A 22,621-nucleotide genomic window follows, 5' to 3' on the forward strand; every position below is an offset into this window, starting at 1 on the left:
GGGATATCATATTTTTTAATTTTTCAATAATAGTTCTCCCTACTTTCCAATCAGTTCCCCATAAATTTTCAAACATGTTCTCTTGATTGAGAATGCTTCCGAAGTCATGAGTAACTTGATTTCAAATTGGGCTATTGAGTCCTTAATTAAAATTATGCGCGCTTCCAAACTGCATAGCAAGTTTTTGAATTTTTTCGCAATTAGTTAGACATAATTTGCTTTCCCTTTCAAATCCGGAATTGGCTTTATTCAAAAATTTTGACAATTCATTTTTCGTTGCAGAAATTCTGCTGATTTTTTTTTTTGTGTGTGTAATCAGCATTTTTTTAAATATATTTATTAGTATCATTCCAAACATTACATTCATTTCTTATATCTAGGTGTTCTGTGTTATTAGACAACACTATCATCCTAATTTGGTAAAACAAATTTTAGATTTTATTAACATTTTGTAACAACATATTACATTTCATTTGTCATAGCAGTTCAGATTTTTTACAGGTGAGTTGATTTCACCTGCTTATAAGAGCAAAAAAACACGTTTTCAGTTTACCTATCTTAACCTGAATATATAACGCATTAATCGTGGCAATAGATGATTGTAACGATTTTTGCCTGAAATTATTAATTATTTTATTTGACATTTGTTCCAATGTTTCAACATTGGATATTCTATGTAACTCATTGGTACTATACCAAGGAGGAAGCCTTAGAATCATTTTCAAAATTTTAATTTGAATTCTCTGCAGTGCTTCCTTCCTGGTATTACAACAGCTAGTCCATATTGGTACAGCATACAACATCACTGGCCTGAAAATTTGTTTGAATACCAAAAGCTTGTTCTTAAGACAAAGTTTTGATTTTTTATTAATAAGGGGATAGAGACATTTCACATATTTATTACATTTGGCTTGAATGCCCTCAATGTGATTTTTAACTTCAAAATAAGAAAAAGTATCATGTTTTAAATGTTAAACAAATTTTAAAAATATTTCACTAATTTCCAACAAACTAATATCATTTTTTTAAAGCCATCCTTCGATATTTCTTGAAGAATATTGATAAAATCAAATTTATCAAGCTAATTCAAAGGATGGCTTTGCTACAAATCTTTTGGAATTTAGTCAATAATCCACAAATTAATTAATTTCCGGATTCAACTAGATAAACCTTAACCTTTCAAAAGAACAAAATTTTCTCTCGCAATTCCTTCAAAAAGTATTATTGATTCTGTAAAAACTAAAACTGAGATAATTCGCTGATGATGCTACTATATATTCCTCTGTGAATTCCTTCAAAGAGTTTTCCCAAAAATTGTATTATCAATTTTTTGTGAAGTTCATTAAAAATCCTTCAGAAATTTTTCCAGAACAGGTACCGTGTGGGATCGAAACCACCTAAGAAATCAGTCGAAAACTGTCCACTTCATATACAACGTACATAGTTTGGAAAAACCGTAGGATTTTTATACGTTTGATTCTTGATGATTGTACGACATTTCCCATAAACCCATACACCAGAACGCCATTCCCTTGAATATGACGTTCCCCAGAAAAAAAAAAAGATTCTAGGACTGCCAAAATTCGGGTAAACGGACTTGGACCTCCAAAATCTAAACAAATTTGGAGGATTAAACTTAAGATTTTTGTAGTCAGATCAATATGGGCCACCTAATTGCACACATGCTTTGATGTTTTGTAGCCTTAACGTTTTGTTGCAAATCTTCTAAAGAACTCTATGAAAGAGAAGCGAACTTCTCTTGTAGAATTCGGTTTCATTTATTTATTTATTTATTTTAATTGAAAATTTTGAGAGAGGGAAAAACCCCTTTGAGTGATTTCTCTTTGAAATCTTTCTCAAAGAGGCACAAAATCTCTCTATCTTCTTTTAAACGTTATAAGGCTGATACAAATATTAAATTTCTTTTATGTCCGAGACCACTTGGAAGGTACGAGGGGGGGGGGGGGATAAAAATAAATAAGGAACAAAAAATATATAAAAAAAAATGTTTTTTTTCGAATTTTGATTTATAATGATAGTTGTTAAACTGTTTTTAATCGTCCTCTGGATAATTATTTTACTTGTTTTTTACTTTGTAAATTGCAAGGATGGAAAAAAATTGACTCTAGCGACAAACAACACGGTATTTGAACGGTCTAAGAGGGCCGTCGCTCTTGCAGACCTCACTACGCGCGCGTTTGACCGATAAATCAAGCATCCGATGCACTGTTTGTCGTGGGACAAAGAGTTTATCGGATGTTGTTACAAGTAGCGATCAAACTCGAATCATGCCGTCTGCGCGCTGTTATTTTTCTTTGAGCTCATGACAAAATGATTTGAGATCAATAAACAGCATATCCGAATTCAAATCACTAATAAAAAACGAAAGAATCCTCAAAATAATGAAATTTTGACTAGCGAACAAATAATCGCTAGCGCACATGCAGAAAGATGCATTATTCGCGGAGCGTAGTTTGTTGTGATAGCTTAACGACAAAAGGTTGATCGTTGTTGCTATGATCGCAGGATAAAGAACAACCGCGATGAATCATTTATTTTGTCATGATCACTAGATTTCCATCCTTGGTAAATTGAAAAAACCTAACTGATGTAAAAAAATGATGAATCTTTTTTTTTCTGGGGGTGGCATAAAAGAAAATTAATATTTGTATCAGCCTAAACACAAACTTAAAACTAAAGGCTCACACGGTAACGAACCATAGCAGAGCCATAATCTTGAAAAGGACATCAATTAAGTCTTGAAATGGGAAACTATCGGGTAAATTGAACAAAATTGCCAAAACTGGATGACATTTCGCACCAAGTATGTCACAAACAGACACAGGAACTGGGAGACCTAAACTTGTTATACTGTTTATTAAATTATTCCTTGGATAAATGTATTTGTCACAATGAAATACTGCATGATCAATGTCTTCATAAGATTTCCCACAATCGCACAAATTAGAATCTGTTATGTTGATGCGATAAGAGGAAGACAATGAACCTAGGAAGAACAGTCAATGTTCAAAAGAAGGGAGAATATGCTATGGAAGCATCAAAACAAATTATATCAATTTGTTTTGATAATATAAAACATATACCTCTAGTATAAATCATTTTTTTAGAATACAATCAGAAGGAATAGACGACAATAAAAATTGTCCATCAGAAATTCCTAAACATATTTTCAAAGCAATGCAAAAATTTCTTCCAAGATTTAAGTTTAGTAAAATCTTACATTACTAATTTTACTATAAGGCATCTTTGACAACGTTCTTTAAAATTACCGTCAATATTTTTGCGTTAAACTATTACAACAGTTCCACCAAAATAATTAAAAATTTGGAGAACTTATTTGGGATATCGTTAGGAACATTTTACAATTTGATTATAATTTTCGCTGTAAATGTTTTAAGCATTGAAGGATTTCCGAGAGATCTTCTGAAAGATTTGTTAAAGGAATCTGAACAGAAACTTTATGAAGAACCTCTAAGAGAAGATGGAAAAACTGCTGATGAACTTTTTGAAAATTTTTTGGAAAGGATTCTTTGCTTGGTGCTCATGAAAACAATTGTGGTGATAATCCTAGAATTGTGTGTACTATTTCTTAAGAAATCATCAGTAATTCCAAAAAATCGTAATCAAATTTTCATTGAACAGCTGGATGAAATTTTAAACGAACAACTGTATTTATATGCACAAAGTACATAGAAGACCTTCCTGAACAAATGTGTAAAAACAGTTGATAGAGATTTTTCTAGAAATTTTCTGGTAAGATCAGAAAGCCTAAAAAACCTCAGAAAAAATCTGTTGAATAATAAATACTGATTCCGGGAATGATTTTCGGTACTGATAAAGGAGTTCCGGTAGAATTCGCTGATAAAGTACTGAAATAATTCATGAAGAAATCTCCGTGGAAACTCTCAGAAGAATATCTTAAAACACATGGTTGAATACCTTTAAAGTTCGTGAAAGAATCACAAGGGATATACTTCGTTAGTTCTCCGGAGGATTTCTAGAACGATTTTTTACTGGATTAGACAAAGATTGAATATTTTCCGTAGTAAAAATTTAAATCTACAAATGTCACAATACAAATCTATTAAACTACGAAAATGAGGAAACCGTAAATTTTGCGACCGATATTATTCAAAAAAAAAACTTGTTAGGCCCTCCCTAGGCCGCCTCCAGAAAGAAATCCAAGAATCCCATTCACATTGTTCAACAATATTTTAGAAGCCTCTAAGTTTGAATCCATGAGATTAGAGTAAACAAACCAATTCAATCTGCCATGTAGGGTATAGATTGATTCATATTGCATAATGAAAATTCGATTAAATTGATTTGCTCAACATGCCTGCAGTCTCCACACAAAAATTTTCGTTTCTTTTATACGGCAAGATACCACCGTTTTCTAAAGCAATAAAAAATAACTTCCTAAGCATCGAAAGTGTTCTGAGCATTGTTGACAAGTACTATTCTCTAGTTTGAATTCTGTGATAAATGAAGCAATTGAATATCATTTTCAACAAAAACATTGGGTGTGCTAAGATATTTTTGAAAAAGGCAATAGATTCAGCAATCTTAAATGAAGTTAAAATATGTTGATGCTTGAGACAAAATAACGTTCCGCTGTTACCTTCCAAATTATCATAGTCCTTACACTCATGTACTTTCGGCTCATTATCGTGCTCTACATAGGTGGAACGAGCGGAGGGTGTCATTCAAATTGGCACTTTTTATCGTCGTCTTGCAAAATTATAAATGAGCAACGCCGAGGCTGTAGGGTGTTCGCCATTCTTCAAGGGAACTGGAGCACATCTCATTGGGTCCTACCATCTGAGCTTCTACGGCGCGATGCAACCAACAAACGTGCACTGCTGAAGCACATTTTGGGGTGTTTTCTTCTTTCGCGTTGAGCAACAGCCCACACACGAGCGACATTCTGTCGACCGCACCGTTACAACCTTCAATTGCGCCGTCGCATAGTAGCACGGCTCCATACAAATGTCGGCTGAAACCACAAAAGTATTCCAAATCGATTGAACTTAATAATTTACCAACTAAACTTGATGGTGTATTTAAAGTGATCAGTGAAATTTGCGAACGAAAAACTGCAAAATTTCACGGTTTTGCTTAGGTTTGTGAAAAACGGCTATTTGCTAATTCTGTTTTGGGCAATTTTTCTACTGAAAATTTAGTGTGTATTTTTTGCAAACATAAGCATATGGTTGCTATATAGCACGCCTGTCATAAAATTATTGATATTTTCTGATATTTTGTTGTTGAGCGATATTTGCCCCACACTTGATTCGAACACTTACCCCACCGGTGGAACATGAGTTCGTTTATGACAGTCAATTTAAAAAAAAATGTTATAACTAATAATGGGTTGTTATTTTGATACAAGTCTCGCATAACTTGTTATCTCGCCCTAAAAGCCATTGGTAGCCGAGTGTGTAGCTCCTTGTTTCTAATCAAATGAATGGTCCTGGATGAAAACTATAACCACTGGAGATAAAGAAGGATCTTCTCTTTATCGTAGCATTGTTGAATAATGTGTCAGAGTTGCCCGTTGTCACTATCAACGTTTAAAATTTGCTGATTTGTACAGGCCGACTGCGATACGATTCGGATCAATCTATATCACGGAAACATCATGCTGTCTACTCCATCACAAGTGCATTGATGGCGATAGACTATGGATATCACTGATGGGTTAAGTTTAGCCTTAAATTAAGCAGATAAAATGGCAATTTATCAGTACGATATTTATGACAGTGCTGCAGATAGTTTGAAACTATGTGTTGGTCACTGAAAAGTATTAACAGCATGCATAATTACCACGTGATCACTCATTCTGCAGTAATTATGATCTAGAGTGCCATGTCGCATCACTGCTGTTGGTTGTCAAATCAAAGTGATATTGATAGCTCGCAAGTGATATTGATAGTTCTAGAGCATCAGCCATCAACTGATATGATTGATATTAAGCAACTCTGTAATGTGTAATTCCATTCGTTTGCTCGGTAACAACAAGCTACACACTCGGTTACCAATGGCTTTTAGGGCGAGATCACAGTTTACGCGAGAAGTTTATTCGGCAAAATTTGTTTTCCAACTTTACTCTAATATCGAAATGTGGTATGCAGAAATTGGTGTGAGTAATTCGTTCCTGGTCAGGTAGTACAGAAATCTATAAAACATATTTACAGAAAATTTGAAGAACTACGGTTTTCGAGACAATATCCAGTCATGCGCCACTGTGCGCCGGTAGGTTGGTTCGCCGAGGTTTACTTACCCTGATTGGCCGTGTTGCGCAACGGAAGCCGAAGCGCAGGAAATTATCATTTCATGAGGCTGGCGAAAATATGCCAAATATTGAGCGGCGTGCGTCACGCGCGTTCCTGTTTGGCCACTTACCCCACGCGGACCGAGCTGAGAGCTGGAACCCGAGGAAAAAAGCTACGTGAAACTGGTTCCAATTTATTGTTGTTTCGGTGCTCTTGTAATGTTTACTATTTTTTTTTTTTGCAACATGCAGGCATCGATCGATCGAAATTGCAAATTGTTCGTTAGCGAACGTAAAGCATCGAATTCGAGCCAATAGTTGTAATTTATCCACCGGCTTAGCAGAATCGACGGACGGCGGTTGAAGTTGTATGCCCTGACTGCGGAATAATTCAGCGATAATTGTTTTTCTAATTGTGAGCCTCTTTTTACTTCATGTTTGCTTCGCCAGCAAATATTTTCTTGCTTTTTATGGGCGTTTGATGGTCATTTCGCTAAGGAATATATGAGCGATTAATCTCATTTATTTTTCTTCTTCTTGGCATTACGTCCTCACTGGGACAGAGCCTGCTTCTCAGCTTGTATTAAGGCGAAGTAGGCCGTCAATGAAATTTGTACGCGTCGTTGATGATTGCTGCTAATTCATCTCACGATTTCGAATCAAAGAAAATCAGTTGGTTTTGCACTGACTCAGCTGAAAAAGTATCAGCATACTTTATGCATGTCAGTGCGTACAGTGATACTTTTTCAAGTCAATATAAATTATCAAGACTGAGTTTTATCACTTTGAAATGTAAGATGAAAAGTCAACCTCGTTGCCAAAACGAATGACGGGCTACTCAGCCTTAAATGAGCACTCCCACACTTATTAATTGAAAGCTTCCTTGACAACGTTGCCATTTTCGCATTCGTATATCGTGAGGCAAGTACGGTGAAACTCTATGTCCAGGGAAGTCAAGAGAATTTCCGTTACGAAAAGATCCTTGACCGACCAGGATTCGAACCCAGACACCTTCAGCATAGCTTTACTTTGTAGGCTAGTATATTTACCGGGGGTGAATCATTTCGTATAAAGACGTTTCGCATACGGACGTTTCGCATACGGATGTTTCTCATAATGGACAAAATTATGAGATTAAGCTGCAGTGTTTGAACAGAAACACTCAAAGTTTTATAAACTTAGGTTTCAAACGACGAAAAAAGTTGATTTTGTTTACGCCTATGGTTTATGAAAGCAACTCCACCACATGCTCCATCCAATCGATCATTACGATTAACAAAAAGGTTTGTATGTGTTTTGAGTTTGGATCCAGGAATCAAATAAGTTTCAGTAATAATTGTTTTATATGTGTTGTTGGCTGTCATGAAATTGAACAACTCGTCCTTTTTACTATTCAATGACCGAACATTTAAATTAAAATCCATTATCCATTAGAGAATCGCAATCCATTAGCAAATTTATTACCTCAAGTTATTTACCATATTCATAGTGTAAGGTTTCAGAATTGATGTCATAACATTAAGTAAACAAAATAGGATAAATTCAATCCCTGTGTATTCACATATTGTGAACGCCATGTTTCTGAGAACAGGGCTCATTTTATAAGTTCTATTCCTTGCCTTACGCTAAAATGTGCCAATTGTGTTAAAGATGACACTTATAATCTGTGGCAATTGCCACAACGCCATAAGCAATGAAACCACCAGATCGGCCATTATGATCTATCCCAAAGGTGATCAACGTCAATCATACTTCACCTATGCAATGTTGACACCTACCATCGCACACGCTCTAAACATCCTTCAGAAGGCAACAGTGCCCGAGCAGAAGAAAATAACTACTGAATACCAAATTGAGGTATTCCATACTAGATAATTTCCAATACTTACAACCTGAATGAGGTATGAATGAGCCCTGCATAAGAGGTAAAATACCTCAAATAATACCTTCTGCATATTCTACAAATACCAAGCTGATACTTAGATCAGGTATTGTAATACCTTAATAATACTTGATGGATTTTCATATAAAAGTGAAATTTTTCAATACCAGTTCAATACCCCAGCAATCCTCAATAGCTGTCGAATACCAAAATGAAGTACCGTAAAACGGGGTAACTTTGATAATGCGGGTAACTTTGATAGTGCGTAACCCAACGCACACTAAATGAAATATCATAATTTCTGTTAAACAGTTAAGCAAAACGAATGCAAAACTAAAGAATATTAGTATGACACTTAATGTAAGAGCGGTTTTCATTTGAATCAAGAACATTTTAGGCTTTTTATACGAATTTAAAAAATGTACACAATTTTAGCATTTTCAAAACGCTTACAAACAATCTGTTCTACGATCACTATTTGGTGTAGTTTTGAATAGTTGGCCACTTGTCTTTGATAGCCTAGTTATCATAGAACTTGAATACGGTCTCAAATCTCTTAGCGAAAAGCATATTCACAAACTGTGACCATTTTTGTAATCTAAGTCAGAAATTTCCATATAACGTTAAACGCCTAGAGGTATGCAATGCCCTACAAATGTACGTTATTCATTCAATTTTGTTCGAATCATACTCCATTATCAAAGTTACCCCAAAACAGAAAACCAACTTTCGATTATATGAAAAATTATATATCCATTCAAAATGAATCTTTTGCCAATTTATCGACTGTAATCGATAGCTAGGATGCCAGTACTTGTTTTAAAAATATAAATTGTAAATCTTTGAAACAGCATGCAAAAATATTCAAGTTTTCTTCGAAAAAACTATCAAAGTTACCCCGTTTTACGGTATTTTTAATTGTTTTAAACATTTTTTTCAAATACCATTATAATACCAAAATGAGGTATTGATAACTGAACAATACCTAATTCTGGTATGATACCAAAATATGGTATGCATAAGTTATTGGCGAGTTATTCTTTCCTCCTCGGGTGAGGTTTCCCAACCGATAGTAAATCACCACTTGCTCCACATTTCGAACAATAATGCGACGTCAATTCCATCAACGCGTGACAAAAGAAAACCAAGTGCCCATTCAGGTTGGTACCGGTCGTCGTCGTTTGATAAATCTACACTTTCAGTTTTATGCACGACGATGCCCCCGAGTGAAATCAGATGATTGAGAAAACCATATGCTCATATTACCCCTCTACCGGCAGCTTCATTTTTTACCGCAAAATAAATATTCAAATCGTTATAACTTTTTTGTTTTTCAATATTTTTGCACCATTTTTTCGCAAGTTCTCAAACAACTCTTCTAGTTTAGGAATCCGTGTCGATATTAATTATTGGTGACCTGGTTTTAAAGATATTCCGATGTTCCTTGGGGGACCGACATTTTCCATATAAAATGTCTTTGGCGGCCAATTTGTTTTTGATCAATTTATCAAAATATAAAATGTGGGTTATATAATGCCAGGTAACAAGAAGCTACTCTGAAAAAAAAATATGAAAATCGGTTCAGTATTATTGGAGATATCTGAAAATTACAATATGATGTTTTTGAAGTTTTTAAGATCTTTATTTGGCCAGCGTGGTTCCAGAAACCTAAATGCTCATTACTTAAAGACGGCTGCACCAAATTGTTTCATTTTTTCACAACATACTCTCATTAACGTATTGTTCCGAAGAGTGAATATACGAATACGATTTAAATTCTGTAGCCTGAGAAATTAACGGGGGGTTCTAGTTACGGGTCGGTCTCCCAAGGAATTTTGGAATATCTTCAAAACCAGATGACCAATGATCAATATCGACACAGATCCTAAAACTAGGAGAGTTTTTTGAAAATTTGTGTAAAAATGGTGCAAAAATATTGAAAACCAAAAAAGTTATGACGTTTTGAATTTGAATTTTGCGGTAAAAAATGAAGCTGCCGGTAGAGGGGTTAATACCTCGGTGGGTTCGCTGATTTGGCAATTGGTGGTGGTTTGGTTGCAAAAAAGTAGCTAAGTACTTTGCAACGGCTATGACACAAATAAGGGAGCTGCTCTACAGTGTTGCTAATGAGTCAATAGTATTGAATAAAATGCAATTGGTTGTCATTGGCGCATGTTCATATTTTTTATATAAGATATTCAAATTAGAATGACTCGAATAATGATTTTCAATTATTTCAATAGTTGAATAAGATCTCCGTTCAAACCATGGTGTACGTGGCAATCCATAATTAATATATTTCTTGATGGTTCAGCAAGGTTAAACATTTATAGTTCATCACAATTACTTGTACAGCGCGAATCCGTTTTTGTCAACAAACTTGAAATTGCAGTTGCCATAAGTGGAACCGTTTCAAAATTGCCCCTTTTTTATTTATTTTTTCAATAATTGTTTTTTTGGATTATCATCAGATAATCGTTATGGAACCATACAATAGCCAGACTTGAAAACGATCCACTTTGAAGCAGATTTCCGTAGGGTTGAACTATGCTATGAATCTTTTGATCCGTAATAATAATTTAATAATTGTGACCGACGTTCTGCATACTTTTGTAACCGTAGGTCCCAATTTGCAGCTTGTTGGCGCTGCCACAATTTCCCCAGGTCTGTCCGAACCTGCCAGTAAGCCCCTATATCCAATTCCAACTCTCCCAAAAACATATGGACAGCCTTACTGGCACGGTAAACCTAGCTGTCCATGCTTAAAAAGATCCGACAACGTCATTTCCTCAATTAGCATATGTAACAATCTTTCTAACTGGTATTTTCTGACAGTGGTTTGAGTAAGTCCGACAACCGTTACGAGTTGTGTCGGCCCAATTGCTACCCTGCGCAGAATGGTTGACAATCCGACGAAGTGTCAAACTTCGGCACTTCGTCATCGTTCTTATTGGATCGAGTGGTGGTAATATAAGACGAATCAAGGGGATTCGTCCTTCTTTGCCGTTTGACTTTTGAAGAAAATAGTAGTGCGCGCCGTAAAGTGTCCTAGCTAAAAAAGTAAGGTTACAAATTATAGTAACCATGTGGTGTATATAATGGTTTGTGCTTTTTTTTCCTAGTTTGCCCTAAATTACGATTAGTATCGAATGTTAATAGTCCAAATTAGTGGTATAAAAGTGTTAGTACGGTTAGTAATTTTTTAAATACGATTAATTTGTTAGTTCCTAATTAAAATTATGTTAAAACAGTTGTGAACAAGCAGTTAGACACGAAAACGAACATCTATAACAATTACCAACTTATAACAAAGAAAAGGTAAAGCATCTATTGTAAAAATTGTAATTGATTGTAAAATTGTGTAAAATGGTGGTAAATTGTGAGAGACGTATTGGTACTAATCCATATGGGTTAGGTCCGAAATCGGGCCTTTTCTTTTTGCGTTTCCTCGCGTGGTTTATCCCGGAGGAACTTCTTTCATCCGCAGTGAAGCCAAAGGACCAGTTTGGAGTGTAGGAAAGTTGGTTGGTGTGCCGATAACCAGCTTAGTTCCGCCCGCCATCTTGGAGCGTCCGTTCCAACAATAGCATCGACGCCATTTTGAAATTTCGGCCATTGCAACATCTCTACGGCTTCCTTCCCGCTTTCAACGTTCGGTCAGTCGGATTAAGACCAATCCCGACAAGGAACCCGAACGAAAGAAGCCCAGCTGGTGGGCCACAGTCCGTCCAGCAACCCTACATTGCCACAATCCGTCCCACAACCCTACATTTCCACACCGGCAAGAAACAGATTCGAAAGAAGCCCAGCTGGTGGGCCCTAGTCCATTCAGCAATCACGGAATCCAGTCAATGAAGGCCATGCTGGTGGGCCATAGTCCGTTCAGCAGCCATCTCTGGGAAAGAGCTTAACGCCCTCGGTCGAGGACCGAATACCGACCCTCTTTCGCCCGTTTTCTCGCCAACAACCCGCCCAATTCGCCGACATCCAGCCAAGCTAGCCACCGTTCATCACCATCAAGCCTCGCCAACAACCCACCCAAAAGCGCAAGTACCATGTAACCGTCTCTCCACCATACCAATATGCCCAGATTGGGTGAATAAATCTAGTAATGTAAGCTAAATTGGCGAGTAGGATTATTTAGCCACCGCACTCCCTATAAACTTTTATATACACCTCTCTTTCCTCGCTTTTCGTACCCAAAAGGGGTTCCCAAGCCTCATTCTCTTTAGTCTGCTATAAAAGTTGACCTTCCCTTCGATTCATTTCCGCTTTGGTCATTTGAGTGGATTATTATCTATTCAGCTGTCAGTGTGCTTCAGTTAAGCTCCCACTGAAGGTAAGTGACTGGTGAAGCAGGGGTTGAAACGATGCTAATTGAGTAAACGACCCAGTGCTCGACAAAATTCATACCTATTATTCCCTACTGAGCAGCCGAGAGGCTACACTTTTTATCGCTTAAATATTTTCAATTGTTTGTATAAACTTTATGTATGTAGTGTGTTTGTATGGGCGATGTAGAATCGCATAAGTGACCTTAATTCCGAGAAAAAGATAAATAAATAAAATAAAATAAAATAAAAAAAATTCAAGAATAAGACATTTCCTTAAAATTGTGGAGGACTACAGAAATACAATGACCCGTATTTATGTATTCTTATAAAGGCATAATATCAAAAAATGGTCTGAAACTGAGTGATGTTTGAATTTAATGAATATAGGTCAAACTTGACAACATTCTTCGAGCATAACTCCTTTGAATTTTGTGTTACAATTGCTGTACAGAAAAATTATGGCACTTTTCATAACAGAGATTAGGCTTTTTATAAGATTTTCAGAGAAATATTGATGTGAAATTAGTAGAGAAATGATTTTCAAATGGCATCGTAGATTGATGCTCAATCTGCGATCTGTGGTCTGTATGAAGTTTTTTTTTCTTTATTATAATAAAGCTGATACAAATATAAATTTTTGTAAAAAAAAAATGAATCAGTTTTTTTTCTCCCCTTCAAAATTTTTGGATTTTTGATGGGGGGGGCATAGAAGAAAATTATTGTTTGTATCAGCCTAATTATAGTGTTTTTCAACTTACAGCTAGTTCAACACTCGTCAGAGGAGGTAACCGGAATAGTGCTTCTGAACTTGTAGAAGTGAGCCCTTATGGGGTGCCCCTTTCGAGCCCATCCAAGGGGTTAGCTAAACATAGAGTTAAGCTATTTTAGCTGACTCGCTGGACAGTCATTTCGTCATTTCTATACATGTAACATCAACGGAGAATCTTAATTTGAAATATCCTAATTGAAAATTCGCACTCCATAATGCGAGCCCTCGACTATTTTAATAAAATTTAATTAGCTAATGGAGTGTAACCGCCGAGATTGGCGGTGGATGTCTACTTAGTGATGTTCACATTCAGAAGCTCGCTTGTGCTGCAAAACCAAGATAAAGTTGCTCTTGGTTATTGGCTTGGAGTATTGGCTCAGATTTGTCCACACAGGTTGATAGCTTTAAAAAATCCTATTAAAGTTACCACAGTTATTAACTGAGAGCAACATTTTTGCATTCGTATATCGTGTGGCAGGTACGATTATACTCTATGTCCAGGGAAGTCAAGGAAATTTCCATTACGAAAAGATTCTGGACCGACCGGGAATCGAACCCAGACACCTTCAGCATGGCTTTGCTTTGTAGCCGCTGACTCTAACCACTCGGCTAAGGAAAGCCCCGTCTATGTATGTTATGTGAATCTCGGGTATGCTCGGTTCTCAAACGAGAGATGACTCATTGATGTAGAGAAAAGGAGAATCGGCTCAATTTTCGGTTGAAATCTTGATTTTCCGTAGGTGCGGAGAGTAGGATGCGACTCGTAATTTAGTAGAATACACATAAAAGCTTCTTATCATTTTAATTTCGAAATAGTAGTGTGTTAGTTATGTTGTGAGCTTCATAAGTTCATGTCAGTAACCCTCCATATGAAGTCAATGGAAATTTACAGGGTTTTGCTATAAAATCTCAAGAGCTCGATATTTATCTACAGGTTCTCGTTAGGAATCCACAGGCATTCGCTAGGACTCTGAAGCATCTTGCTAGGAATCCACATGATCCCCTGCAATAATTAAAACCTTGCTTAGGATTCCGACATGAATTGACATATGTCATAATTATATACCTATGACATTACTAGAGCAATTGTTAATATGCTATCGCTTAGATTCTTAAGATTCCGTTGCGATATTACTGAAAGTTCTTAAGTGTTCGATGAACAATTTTCGAGAGTTTATTATTCCCACTACCAATTGCAATCCTCAAATTCCGCTGAAAACCTATCCAGAATCCTCAAGACTTTGCCAAAAATACTCCAGTTATAACTAGGCATCTACAGTAATTCGCAGAACGTCCTATAAATCTCAGGAATTTACTTGGAATAACCAAGTTTCACGCAGCATCCATTCTGTCCATAACTGCATATTTGTCACATTCAACATTTTTGACAATTTCGAGTTAATACCGGGGAGAGTCATTAAACGATAAATACTTCCTATCAACTTACTATCATGTGTGATATTATTTTAGAAAATTCGAAAAAAATAACTAGTTGTTTTGTCACATTGGTAATTATAACCGTATAACAGTCACATTGAGATTATACAACATGTGCCTCAAAATGTAGCAGCAATGAAATTTCTATCAGAATTATTTTCTAACTATTCACCCAGTATGCGATATAAGTTGTACAAAATTTCAGCCTCAAACAAGAACTTTTGAGTTTTTGGTAATTTTTAGAAATTTTAGTTACCTCCCATAGAGTAAAGTGGGGCAAAAGTTCGAGTGGGGCAAGAGTTTCTTTTTAATATTTCTAGCTCAAATCAAATCAAAACTTAGAAATGTCATGATGGTTTGAATGCTATTCAAGTAAGAGATTTTCACTCCAAGTATCATAAAAATCGATTGAGATTTGGAAAAGTTATGGCTATTTGTTGTTTTTCCACGTAAATATTGTAATATTTGGTCAAACTTTCGATGCATGGAACCAAATGAAGATAAAATATTTTTCAATATTTTATGTAAGGGCGTTTCTAGGCCTATCATAAGGATGTTTTGACGTGTATTAGTTTTTCCATAAATAGTTGGAATCAATGTTTGGCCCATAGCGGGGCAAAAATACGAATCTACGGGGCAAAAGTTCGACCCATGTATAAACCCACGGAAAATTTTTCAAATTTCCTGAAATCTACATATTATCTTCAAATTATGCAAAATTTGCCTGATCGTGCGAAAAATGTCACAAAAATTTTACATATCCACTTAGTTTTGCGAAAAACTGCTATATTTTGGGTGTATTACAATTAACCCTTTTTTGGGCATTTTTTTATGAAAATTTAGTGTGTATTTTTCGGCAAACATAAGTTTACGGCTGGTATAAAGTATGCCTGGCATAAAAGTATTTATATTTTGTGTTTTAGCCAACGAACTTTTGCCCCACACTAGATTCGAACTTTTGCCCCACCGGTGGGGCAAAAGTTCGTTCAAGACAATCAATTTTGAAACTGTTATAACTAAAAATGGGTAAATATTTTGACACGAGTTTGTTCGGCAAAGTTATAGCCAATATGTTGAAGGTTCGCTGTATGGTATTTGTTTTGTTTCATCTGCTATTATTTTCCTGAAAACTTTGATTATACCATCAAGGTCGAACTTTTGCCCCACCTTACTCTACTGCTATAAAAAGCACACTTGGTATTCCATTTACTCAATGCCTACTTTTGTCTAATGTAACGATTATGCAGTTATGGGCAGTATTGTAACCAATTATACATTTTAAGAAACTCATAAGGGGATTCCCAGACTCAACTCAGTATCGTTTTATCTGAATTTATCTGAACTCCCAGAAGCCAACTAGAAAAACCTAGGATCCCAGAAGGATTCTCCAGAATCCAGTAACGATACACCTAGACTCAGCAAGGGATGCCCAGCATCGCGCAAGATATATTTTTATTGTTTCTCGGTTACTTTTTCAAATCGACGTGAGAAACTTTCACACGGTTTTGAGAAAATTAATTACCGTTTTGATTCATATTACGGACACTTAAGGCCTCAGTGAAGTATAACCCAGCTTGGACCATACAAAATAAATCATTCTGTGTGATTTTTTAGCGTTATCGAGCGTCGGAAGCCCTTAACTTTCGGATGGTGGGTAAAGAATACGCGTCCGCAACTTGAATAATGTTAAATAAATCAAAACGTGTGGCCTTTTCATGATTCTTATTCCGGACGCTCTCTCACTTTTGCCTCATATTCCGGACACTTTGATTCGAATTACGGACAGCTCATGATAATCATTAATGAAACAGTCAAATCATCAATTGAAATCGTTCAACGACTTAAGAGACGTCTAAGGTAGTTGGGCATTATAAATTTGCAATGATATTTATGGAAAAAACCTAATAAAACGAGCCTCGAAAATGAGAACTTTTGGACGACGAAAATTGAAACATTTCGTGTGAAATGTTTCCCATACAAACGAGAGTGTCCGGAATTTGAAGCTGTCCGTAATATGAATCAAAACGGTAGGAAGAAACACAACCGGTCTTCTAAAACTGTTTTAAATTGAATCTCCTTTTAAAGATTTTTTTTTGCCGTGTGCATCGTTTAAATTTGGCATACAATCAGCTCGCGTTAAAAAACTATGTAGTTTCTTTCGCTTCCCACAAAAATTTTATGACAAAATGATAAGCCGTTTTATTCAGTTACTTGCGACGTTTTAGTGCCAGTGTCAAATCGCCTCAAGTAGTGTTTTGTTTCGATTTGTGGTTTAGTTATTTTGTCTATCCTTACAACGGAGCGGTGAAAGTAGCGGTTAGGTTGCGAAAGTTTAAAATCTTACTTGCGTCGTTTTGTAAATCCGGGAATTAAACGTTCTAAAAGTTAAAAACGCGAGTAGGTTTAGAAAAAAACAACGTGTAAAATTTCGTCTGCGAAACATGTAGAATCGACAGATTAAGTTTGTTTACTTTTCTGACTTGAGGCTGTTTCAATAAGTTTTCGAGCAGTAATTTCAGCTAACGTACATTCTGGTTGTCTGGGACTTGAGACGAGACTCGCAAATACGGTCGTCTTTTTCTGTGTTTGCTGATTTTTTTTTTTATTTTATTCAACTCTGTGTTTACATAAATCATGCGCAAGCTGTTTAAATCCTCACATGAACAAAACTGTTGCGTTCGCATCACACCGGAGCCTTTTGAGTGAAATTTCATGCGAGCAATCGTAGTCGACATTATAAATACTAGTCTTGTGTTTGGATTTATCAGCATCTTTGGAAAAACTGCGCCGCTGACTGTAGTTTTCGATAACACTTTGTTCTGAAAACAATACTTTTCATTTTTCCAGCCATAAAAACGACTGGCTGCATTTGACGTTTTGTGATATGACGTTGATATTTTTCCACTTCGCAAGCCTCTCTAAGTCTGGGACTATCCAGGTTTTAACGCTAGCATGCCATCAATTTTGGAATCCTCCCTTTTGACATTTCTTGCCTACATTATAATTTTTATGGCAGAATCAAAGCACACTTCGTGCTATTGAAAATTTGTTACGCTGACATTGAACCGTCAAATCCCCATTCTCGATGTTTATGGAAAATGGGAAATTTTCTTACAATTTCTAATTTAATTATTTTGTTATTTCAGGCCTAAGGAATGCTACTTGGAGAAGATTTCTTCGTATTTAGATATAAATTACATACATACATACATACATATTTCTCGATTACTTTTTCAAATCAACGTAAGTAATTTTCATACGGTTTTGAGAAAGTTAATTAAGAAGAATCACAACCTTTTTTCTAAAACTGTTTTAAAATGAATACCCCTTTTAACATTTTTTACCGTGTACATTGCTGAAATTTTGCATGCAATCATCTCGCGTTAAAACACTAGGTAGTTCCCATCATTTCCCACAAAAATTGTATGACAAAATGATAAGCCGTTTCAATCAGTTACTTACGACGTTTTTGTACCAGTGTAAAATCGACTCATGTAGTGTTTTGTTTTGATTCGTGGTTAAGTCAGTTTGTCTCCCTTACAACGGAGCGGCAAAAGTAGCGGTTAGGTTGTGAAAGTTGAAAATCTTACTTCGTCGTTTTGTAAATCCGGAAATTAAACGTTCTAAAAGTGAAAAATCGGTTTGGTTTAAAGCGGAACGTGTAGAATTTCGAATGCGAAACACGTAGGATTGATAAAGCAGATTTGTTAACTTTTCTGACTTGAGTCTGTCGAGATTTGTATTTTGAAATTTTAAACCGAGAAAATAAAGGGGTTGCTGTTTTTTTTTCTTCAGTGGGATCTTTCACTGAAATCAGCTTGGTGCCTTAGTAGAGCTTTTAAGCCTCTGTGCTAAGAGCCTCGTGATTGTTTACTTGATTATAGACAAAATAAAAAACGCTTATGACGCAGTCATGGTGATTCCTTTCCTATTTTCTTTTCATACGATGGCTTTTTATCTGCGATGGTGTCCTGCGGGCATTCAAACTAAATAGTGCTATGGGAAAGGTGATTACCTTCCCCTTTTTCACGCATTTTTAACCACTCAACCTAACCATTCTATTAAATTGCTTCTTGTCAATGATAGAGATAATGTTTGAGATTCTTAACAAAATATATATTAAATATTGAAGAGATACCTAAAGGCCATGTTTTATAAGTCGAATCAATTAAAATGACTCGACTCAGTAGCGCAACCAGGATTTGGCTCTAGGGGGGTGTGTGAACATGGAGATAATGTGTTTTTGGAAAAATGAAACGAGTGTAAAAAAATTCGAAGAGAAAAATTGCAAAATATTGCTAGATTAACATTAAACAAAAAACTTAACACCATTTACAAAATAAGGCTATTCTCTTGTACCTCGAACATACATTTTTAAATAGAGTTACAACGCTACTCAAAGGGAATCTGTTCTATCTAGTGAAAGTTTTCCGAAATACGTTTGTTAGTCACGGAAAAACCTTCGGGTTCCAAAGAACAAATATTATCTTAGATTCTACTTTTTAAATAGGGATGACAAAACTGGATTAAAATATTCTTATATCATTCAGATATTAATTTTTCGTAGCTTGTTCTGAAGTTTTTCCAGGCTACATTTGGAGGCACGCACATACATTGGCTTTGAAAATCACCCTTCGTCTGTTCTGTTCCTTACATACGTTTTCAAGTTTTTTAACGAACAGAATGATCTTTCAGCGCAAGTCGCAGTAAAATCATTGCGACTATCATTAGCAGTTTGCCGAAGGTAAAATAGCATTGCAGATATTGAAGCATTTCCAGATTGCAGACGAAAATTTGTGATTTTTCAGCAACGGAACCATGAAGAGGAAAATAACCATCATCGTTTTACAAATATTCAAAACCAGTTTTTTTGCTCAAAATTTATGCGATGCTCGAGAAAATCTATCATTGCATTACACTTGCTATCTGGATTGAAATTTGAACGAAAAACCTGCTTTTTCCTTTTTGATGATTGCCGATGATTGAATGATGGATTCTTGAGCCTTAATCTTTCCTAGGATTTTTATTTGGAATCATTAAAAACTAATGAATTGCTTATCCGGAAATTCACGTGCTCTCTGGAAGGCATAAAATTTGGCTAAATGCTAAATGGCTAAATCGGTTTCGATATGTTTGTTTGACAAACTTCTCTTCAAAAACCTGTAACTTATTTATCTGAAAAAGCGAGAAAATTTAGTCCTCCTCGAAGGTCTTCAAATAAGAAAGCCACAACTTAGAACAATACAGTCAAACCTCCATGAGTCGATATTGAAGGGACCATCGACTCAAGGAAATATCGAGTTATGGAACAGCTATTCTTTGGAAAGCTGTTTGAAGGGACCATCATAGTAACCATGATTTTATGTTTTTAATATGGTTCCATGAGTCGATATCGAGTAATGGAACAGCGACTCATGGAGGGATGACTGTATAATTGTTAACACAACTTACTGCTCCAGTTTTGTGGATTTTAGTATTAAATTTCAAAAATATATTTGATAATTCTTATGAAAAAAAAATCTGCTCTGGGAGGGGGGGGCTTGGTTGTTTGACCCCCAAAACCCCCCCTTGGTTGCGCCACTGACTCGACTGGAATCACTGTTGTCCTAGGACAGGACGTGACAGCTTAAACTAGACAGCCCCGCTATTTTTCAGTGGACGGGTGACATCTAATATATGCATTCTTACTTTGATCGACAGTGACCATAGACTAGTCACACAAATCTGCTCAATTTACAAAATAGACCTCTTAATGTTTAGAACCAAAAGTTGGAATTTATTTTTACCTGCATACAAACAGTTCAATTTTGAGCCCACTTAGACTGAGCTATAAAACATGTAGGCAAGAAATGTCAAATTCAATACACCCCTCGTTGTTTTATGGCAAGCGTAAAAAGCTGGATATGTTGGCTCAGGGCATTAAACACCACAAATTTTCAAATATGCGATCAGTCAGAGTGGATCAAGTGAAATTTAAGAGTACCAGCGGAAACACATTGGTCATGCATAAATTATGCCACGCTACAAGAGGGGAGGGGGTCAGGCATATTGTGACAAGTCTTAGGCCACATCCGACGGGGCACTTGGAACCTACTTTAGAATGTTCATGTCAGTCAGTGGTTCTGGGAATTTCCTTTGAAGGCATTAAACTTTCAAAAATGTTAAAATTTGTTACCCATATGTTCCTAATTGGCCATTTTTCCCAGGGCAATCGGAACCTACTATAGAGTGATCAGAGCATCTAAGGGCCCATTCACAAATTTCATAACGCTAATGGGGGTGGGTGGGTGTCCTCGTGGTGTTACGGCTCATACAAAATTTGTAAAATATTCATACAAAAAGCGTTACGATGGGGTGGGTGGGTGTCGAAAATGACCATTTTTAACGTTATGAAATTTGTGAATAAACCCTAATGGTTCTGAATATTTTCCCGGAAGCATCATCTTAAAGTTTGATGCCCTCTTGGATAAAGTTCCGGTTGATTAATGGATGATTACGTGACGGATACAAACGTGACAGACCATGTTTTCCGGAACTAGCTTTAAGGGTCCTTCCTAAGCCAAGTGGTTAGAGTCCGTGGCTACAAAGCAAAGCCATGCTGAAGGTGTCTGGGTTCAAATATTGGTCGGTCCAGTATCTTTTCGTAATGGAAATTTCCTTGACTTCCCTGGACAAAGAGTTTCATCGAACTTGCCACATGATATACGAATGCGAAAATGGCAACTTTGGCAAGGAAAGCTATCAGTTAACAACTGTGAAAGTGCTCACAAGAAAACTAAGCTGAGAAGCAGGCTCTGTTCCAGTGAGGACGTTAATGCCAAGAAGAAGAAGAAGAATGTGTGCATTCCAAAGTTCTAGTTTTGGCTTCGTTTCATATTTACCTTAAATGGCCCCTATGCACACATTGGGAAATCCAAATAACCATTTTCACTGATGTTTTTTTTTTAATTAATGCAATTCATTTTCACCTTATGTTTAAAACATAATATGGCAAATGAATTCTGTTTCTTGAAAATGAAATACTGTGCCATTGATTCAATTTGATGTTTATTTTTCTCAAAATGCTAAATGTTCTATAGTAGCCATATCTAAAAAAGTTCCTACGCCGATACATTCATTATTTTTCGTTTTTCATACTTTCAGGCATGAGGTGATTCGCCTCTGTGCATTCAGATCGTCTTTTTTGTCGATCTGTGTTATTATAAGAAATCAAGATACTTCCGTAAAAATTCTCGTAAGAGGAAAGACTATTTGCGATTTATGTTGTTAGTATTAAGAACAAAATTGCTGAAATCTTAAGATGCACAATCGGCTCGGTACTCGCACATTCAGGAGCACAATAAGAAAAATTAATCAATTCAAAATTCTAGTAATATGGCATTGACCCCGATGGTTTTATTTCTGTGTTGTTGATGTTGTTTGAGGAGGGACTTTAACCCGAAGGTCATTCGTCCCTAATTATTTCTGTGTGCATGACAAAGGCTGAAGAAGGAGTTATATACAAACTGAGACTGCACAAGCCCTTCAAAGTTTATATGGGAATAACTATGGGAAAACCAAGCAATTCATTCAATCGGTCATAGTGTTTGCCCATGTGCTCTTGGAGATTAGAACTACCTTGATACTGTGAGATACATTCATTAGCTACAACTTTGCCAAAGACCGTTTTTAAATTGGACGCCCCAGTAATTAGTTAGTGATTTTTGAATGAGTTGTAAAACTTTGGCTATAATTATTGGGCTGTTCTGCAGGCATCACTGGATATATGCAGTAAAACATAGTAGCCATGATTTGTGCGTGCTATCTTTCGCGCCAGGTGCAGCAATGTTGCCTGCTAGGAAGTTAAATGAGCACTGCTGAAGAATTTGTGACTGGATATAAATCAATAACTAATTACTGAGTCG

General features: G+C 36.1%; 1 protein-coding gene and 1 long non-coding RNA gene across 4 annotated transcripts in view; both read left to right on the forward strand.

Moving 5' to 3' along the window:
- Positions 1 to 22,621, forward strand: part of LOC5563631 (extensin-1) — a 104,483-nt gene that overhangs the window by 48,116 nt on the left and 33,746 nt on the right. The window lies entirely within an intron of this gene.
- Positions 11,229 to 11,859, forward strand: LOC110678580. Of its 2 annotated transcripts, XR_002501753.1 has the most exons (3): positions 11,229 to 11,367; positions 11,429 to 11,495; positions 11,593 to 11,859. It is a non-coding gene; the product is annotated as an uncharacterized LOC110678580 (long non-coding RNA). The 2 variants fall into 2 exon arrangements; XR_002501752.1 differs by having other exon boundaries at positions 11,323 to 11,495.

Source organism: Aedes aegypti, chromosome 3, assembly GCF_002204515.2.
Source record: "Aedes aegypti strain LVP_AGWG chromosome 3, AaegL5.0 Primary Assembly, whole genome shotgun sequence".
Taxonomy (NCBI): Eukaryota; Metazoa; Arthropoda; class Insecta; order Diptera; family Culicidae; genus Aedes; species Aedes aegypti.